A 5,769-nucleotide genomic window follows, 5' to 3' on the forward strand; every position below is an offset into this window, starting at 1 on the left:
TGGGATACAAGACATAAGATCAGAAGTGGGAATGTTTGCTGATAGTTGCACAATGTTCAGTACCATTTGGGAATGCTCAGATACTGAAGTAGTCCACATCAAAGTGCAATGAGACCTGGACAATATCAAAGTTTGGGCTGACAAGTAGAAAGTGATGTCCCTGCCACACAAGTGCAGGCAATGACCATATCTAACAAGAGAGAATTGCACCATCATCCTTTAACATTCACTGCTGAGTTCTGTACTGTTATAATGTTGGGCTTTACCATCGATCAGGAACTGAACTGGACTAAACACATAATGACTACAAGAGGAAGGCAGAGGCTAGGAATTATGCAGTAACTCATCTCTTGGCTCCCCAAAGTTTATCCATCATCTACAAGGCACAAGTCAGGATTGTGATGGAATACTCCCCATTTGTCTGGATAGGTGTAGCTCCAACAACACTCAAGACACCAACCAGGACAAAGCCACCTGCTTAATTGGCACCACATCCACAAACATCCACTCCTTCCTCCATCGACTCTTAGCAGTAGCAGCAGTGTGTCCTATCTACAAGATGCATTGCAAACATTCACCTAGACAGCATCTGCCGAACCAACAATCACTTCCACCTAGAAGGACATGGGCAGCAGATACATGGGAACTCCCCATCTGAAAGTTCCACTCCAAGCAACTCATCATCCTGGCTTGGAAATATATTGTCATTCCTCCACTGTCGCTTGGTAAAAATCCTGGAAAATCCCTCAGAGGATTGTGGGTCTAGCCACAGCACCTGGATTGCAGCAGTTCAAGAAAGCAGTTCACTACCACCTTCTCAAGGGCAATTAAGGATGGGTAATACACATTGGCCCAGCCAGCTACACCCACATCCCACAACCAAATAAAAGAAAAGAACAGTTGCATTGGATGTGTCATGACTCACTGCAGTAGTACACCGGGAAATCAAACTCCAGTATTGCTGGGATTGTCACAAATGTGAAAATATTTAATCAAACTATTCAAATTCCCCAATTTCCTTGACTGATTAATCCAGATTAAAATAAAACACTCACTGAGTTTTTGTAGTAAAATCAAAGACTACAAGAGAAAAGTCATTATTATTAATTGACGGCACAATATAAACACAAATGGGAAACCTACAACTCTACAACTTAGATGCTACCCCTTAAAAAATTCCCATACCCATAGAAACAGACAGATAGAGACAAGACATAAAAGTTACAGCTAGTGAGTGAACAAACATAAGTCAGTGAAGAGATGGAAATGTGTTGCTGGAGAAGCGCAGCAGGTCAGGCAGCATCTAGGGAACAGGAGAATCGACGTTTCGGGCATTAGCCCTTCTTCAGGAATGAGGAAAGTTTGTCCAGCAGGCTAAGATAAAAGATAGGGAGGAGGGACAGTTCTGGCACCAGGTGGATTACAGGTGTTGATAAGAAATGTTTTTTCAGTTCCCTTCTGGTTCCTTTTGACTTTTTGATGAGAATCTAAAACTAGATACACTCTGATCCTCTCATTCTCATTCACCAGTTCATCATTTACCCCTTCAGCGTCCCCAGAGGTGTTTTTTCCCCCATTTTCTTTTCAAGAAGGGAACTTGCCAAAGAGAGAGAGCGAGAGTAGCCACTGGTTTTGGATTTTCTTTTACCTCTCTACTCACAAAAGACAGAGGGATGCTTCCTCCTCTACAGGCTGGATGTTTCTGCTGTATTATCCACTTACAAGGCTGTGGACATTCACTCAGGAACCAGTCAAGACGTTGTTTCTATGCTGCGTACTCCTGAACACATACAACAGAGTCCTGGTTGAAAAATGGATCAAAACTATCCCTTCACATTAATCCATGCAGCCTCCTCTCTTCACTGTTTGAATAAAAGAAGCTTACAGACACAACACAAGTTGAGTTCTAGTCACCCCTTCTTTTTAAATAAATTACCACATCTGCTACAGTCCCTTGGTTTAAAGCAGTATTGTTTCCGATTTTTAAGTCTGCAATCCCAAAAATAAAAGTGGTCTTGACAGAGTCTAGTATTGGTCCTACAAACAATGTGCCCCTCTCAGCAAAGTTGCCTTGCATAACATAAGCCTTGGGGCTAGGCATGTTGGCTCTGAAGGATGCTGTTGGCGGATCACCTTTCCTGCCACTGGATTTAGAGGATCTGTTGGTAGTATGTCTTCAGTGCTTCGAGGTGTCTTTTGCAGGTTATTCAAGTCTCCAAAGTGTGTTGGAGTGCAGAGGTCGTTACCACCTGCTATACCATAACCTTAGCCTCAAATTTGAGATCCTGGTCCTCAAATATTCATTTCAGCTGAAGGCTGAATTGGCACATCAGGAGCAATAATGAATGTTAGCGTCTATATATGCCCTTACCAAGACGAAAATCCCAAGAACTACACAATCTAAGATGTCACCATTGATTTTATTCAACAGGGAGAGGTGTTGTGCAGTGGGAGTTGGTTGGAGGAGGGGCTGAGATGTCTGCATCTTAAAACCCATTTCCTCATATGCTTTTGAGAAGGAGTTGATAATGTCCTAGAGTTCAGGTCCTGAGTGAATATTTATGGATGGTTCATCTGTGTACTGAAGCCCGAGGTTTGGGAAATTTTGATTTTGAATTGAAAGCAACCTAGATTGACCAGTTTCCCTTCTGTTCTGTAGATTGCCTCCTTGTCTTAGGAAATTCCCTGGAGCTGAGGCACTGTATTACATTGAGGAAAATGGAAACAAGGGTTGGTGCAATATGGTGCACTATGTTTGAGCCCATACTCATTGCAATAGGTACTACTGTGGTTTTTCTTGTGAGGATCATGGCTTGCATTCAAGGTTTGCGTAAACACTTGTAGCTTGAGTGCCATGTTTGTGGATGTGTTTGCTGAGCTGGGAAGTTGATTTGCAAATGCTTCGTCCCCTGTCTAGGTAACATCCTCAGTGCTTTGGAGCTTCCTGTGAAGTACTGCTGTACTGTCTCTTCTGGAGGTTATATGGATCTGTTTCTGCTGCTTCCTGTTGCTGGTACTGGTTGTTTGTTGTAGTGGCCGGTATAATGGGTCTAGGTCCACGTGCTCATTGATGGAGTGTGTGGATGAGTGCCATGCTTCTGGAAATGTTCTGGCTCTCCTCTGTTTGGCTTGTCCTATGATTGTTGTGTTGTCCCAGTCGAATTTGCGGTCCTTGTCATCTGTGTGTGTGGCTACTAGGGACAGCTTTAGTAGCTAGTTGGTGTTCGTGGATGTGGATTGCTAGTTGTCTGCCTGTTTGCACGATAAAGTGTTTCGTGCAGTCTTTGCATGGAATTCTGTAAATTACATTAGTCTTGCACATGATGGGTATGGGCTCTTTTGTCCCGGTGAGTTGTTGTCTGAGCGTGACTATCGGTTTATGGGCTATCTGAGTGTTCCGAGAAATCTGGCTGTCAGTTCTGAGGTGATTTTTATACAAGACAAACTGCATTTGGACCCTGTTCAAAAGGACTACAGCACACTGCAGCACTCCTGACCTCCGAAGAAAGGAATAAAAACACCTCTACAGAATCTTCACCAAGAACGGGTATCCCCGCAACTTCATCTCGAGATGCCTAACGGACAAATGACACGACAAGGACATGCCACGATCCAACACATGCTACCTTACATAAAAAGCAAGATATAAGGAAAGAGTTGAGGATATTCCAATCAAAGATAGAGTCTTGTTTGCGGAGTTCATCAAACTAATTTCTACTGGCTGTCTTTTCTTTATGAGCTCCTGTCCATGCTTGACTCTCAGAGAATGGGCTCTTGAGTGTTTAGGTCCTCTTGACATTGTGGAAGAAACTGCACATGTTGGTGTATCAGAGTTGTTGGATCTCTTGAACTCTTTCCTGTCATCATTTGTTCTTGATGTTATAGGTGTTTATGCCTTCAGCCACCTGCGGGATTGTGGTGATGTCTCCGTTCTGTGAAAGTTTTGTTCTGATGCTCAGTTAAGTCCAATATTGTTTTGTCATTTCTGTAAAACCAGTCACAATGTTTCCTGCAGGGAGACCAAGGACCTCTTCTCAGGTTGTTACTAGTCTGGACTTCTAGGTCGACTAGGAACTACAGCACACTGTAGCTCCCTATGAGCAGAGTCTGATAAGGTGACAATGAGACACTATCAGAGAAGGGTCATTTGTAGGATCTTTGTGGATTTCAATGTTAGTTTCTTGTGGAATTGGTTCTATTGTCTCTGCTGTTTCCTGGTTGGGCTGATGGAGATTGTGGATCAGATAAGCCAGAGAAGTCCAGCAGTTGTAGGTACCTGTTATGGCATGGATGATGCAGTGCTGAAAATGTGTTGCTGGAAAAGTGCAGCAGGTCAGGCAACATCCAAGGAGCAGGAGGATCGACGTTTCGGGCATGAGCCTTCCTGAAGAAGGGCTTATGCCCGAAACATTGATTCTCCTGCTCCTTGGATGCTGCCTGACCTGCTGCACTTTTCCAGCAACACATTTTGAGCTCTGATCTTCAGCATCTGCAGTCCTCACTTTCTCCATGGATGATGCAGTCCCTAGCTCAAACGATGATGTGATGTCATTGAACAAGTGCCAGTGTGGGAAGAGATAGGGATGGATTATCAGAAAGTGCATTATCAGACGTTGTTTCTATTGTAAATACTTACCCAGATCACCAGCGACTCACCAACCCTCACTGTCACGTCCATTTGAGATGTCTCACCACAGCAACCTCTTAGCAACCATAAAAGCGGCATGCAAAACCTCTCGTTAGCATTTTTATCAAACAACAAAATTGGATTAGATTACCTACAGTATGGAAACAGACCCTTCGGCCAAATAAGTCCACACTGACCCTCCAAAGAGCAACATACCCAAACCCTTCCCCTACATTTAGCCCTGACTAATGCACCTAACACTATGGGCAATTTAGCATGGCCAATTCACCTGACCAGCACATCTTTGGACTGTGATAGGAAACCCACGCACACATGGGGAGAATGTGCAAACTTCACATAGTCAGTTGCTTGAAGCAGAAATCGAACCCAGGTCCCTGGTGCTGTGAGGCAGCAGTGCTAATCACTGAGCCATCATGCCACCTTAATTAATTTCAATGAACAGAAACACACTTATGCCAGCATCAATATCTGTCCTATGTGTGCCTTTACTTTCTATAACATGCTGCCCTGTGGCTGCAGTAGGTTCTGGGAAGGCTGCAGCTGGCCTTACAGAACACCTTTTAGTAGCATTATACCTTGCTGGCTCGACTTTGAATTGCACCATCTTGATATGGACAGCGACAACAGCGCTGATGAAATGGCAGTGTTTAGAACATGGATGCTGTAGTCCTGAGAAAGAACAGCAGCCCTCTGTTATCTAGGACAGCCTCCCTTCAAAAGGGATAGACTGCCTTTAAGAGCTGGAGGTTAATAGGAACATGTGCGAGTCTCATATGCTCTTAGCCCATCCATCTCCCGTTGAATGTGTGCAGCTGGCCAACAGCGTAAGTTATGCGAGGTTGCATGTTCCAAATCGATTAAATAAAGAAGCAGCACAAAGTTTGCATTCTGTATATTTCCAAGCCAGTGCGTGCAGGTAATCTAAGGATCAACTACACTTGAAAGACATCACAAACCAATTTCTGGGTCCTAAAGTTTTAATCAAACTAAAGGAAAAGAAAGAAAGAATTGAATCTAATGGACATAAGAACATTGCAAAAAAAAAAGACAGCTAATGAACTGTTTATCTAAAGTGCATTCCCTGATATAACATAAACATATGTGAAGCTAAGTTCCATGAA

Source organism: Chiloscyllium plagiosum, unplaced genomic scaffold (genome assembly GCF_037043375.1).
Source record: "Chiloscyllium plagiosum isolate Xiang-an unplaced genomic scaffold, Cpla_swu_hap1 HiC_scaffold_22, whole genome shotgun sequence".
NCBI lineage: Eukaryota > Metazoa > Chordata > Chondrichthyes > Orectolobiformes > Hemiscylliidae > Chiloscyllium > Chiloscyllium plagiosum.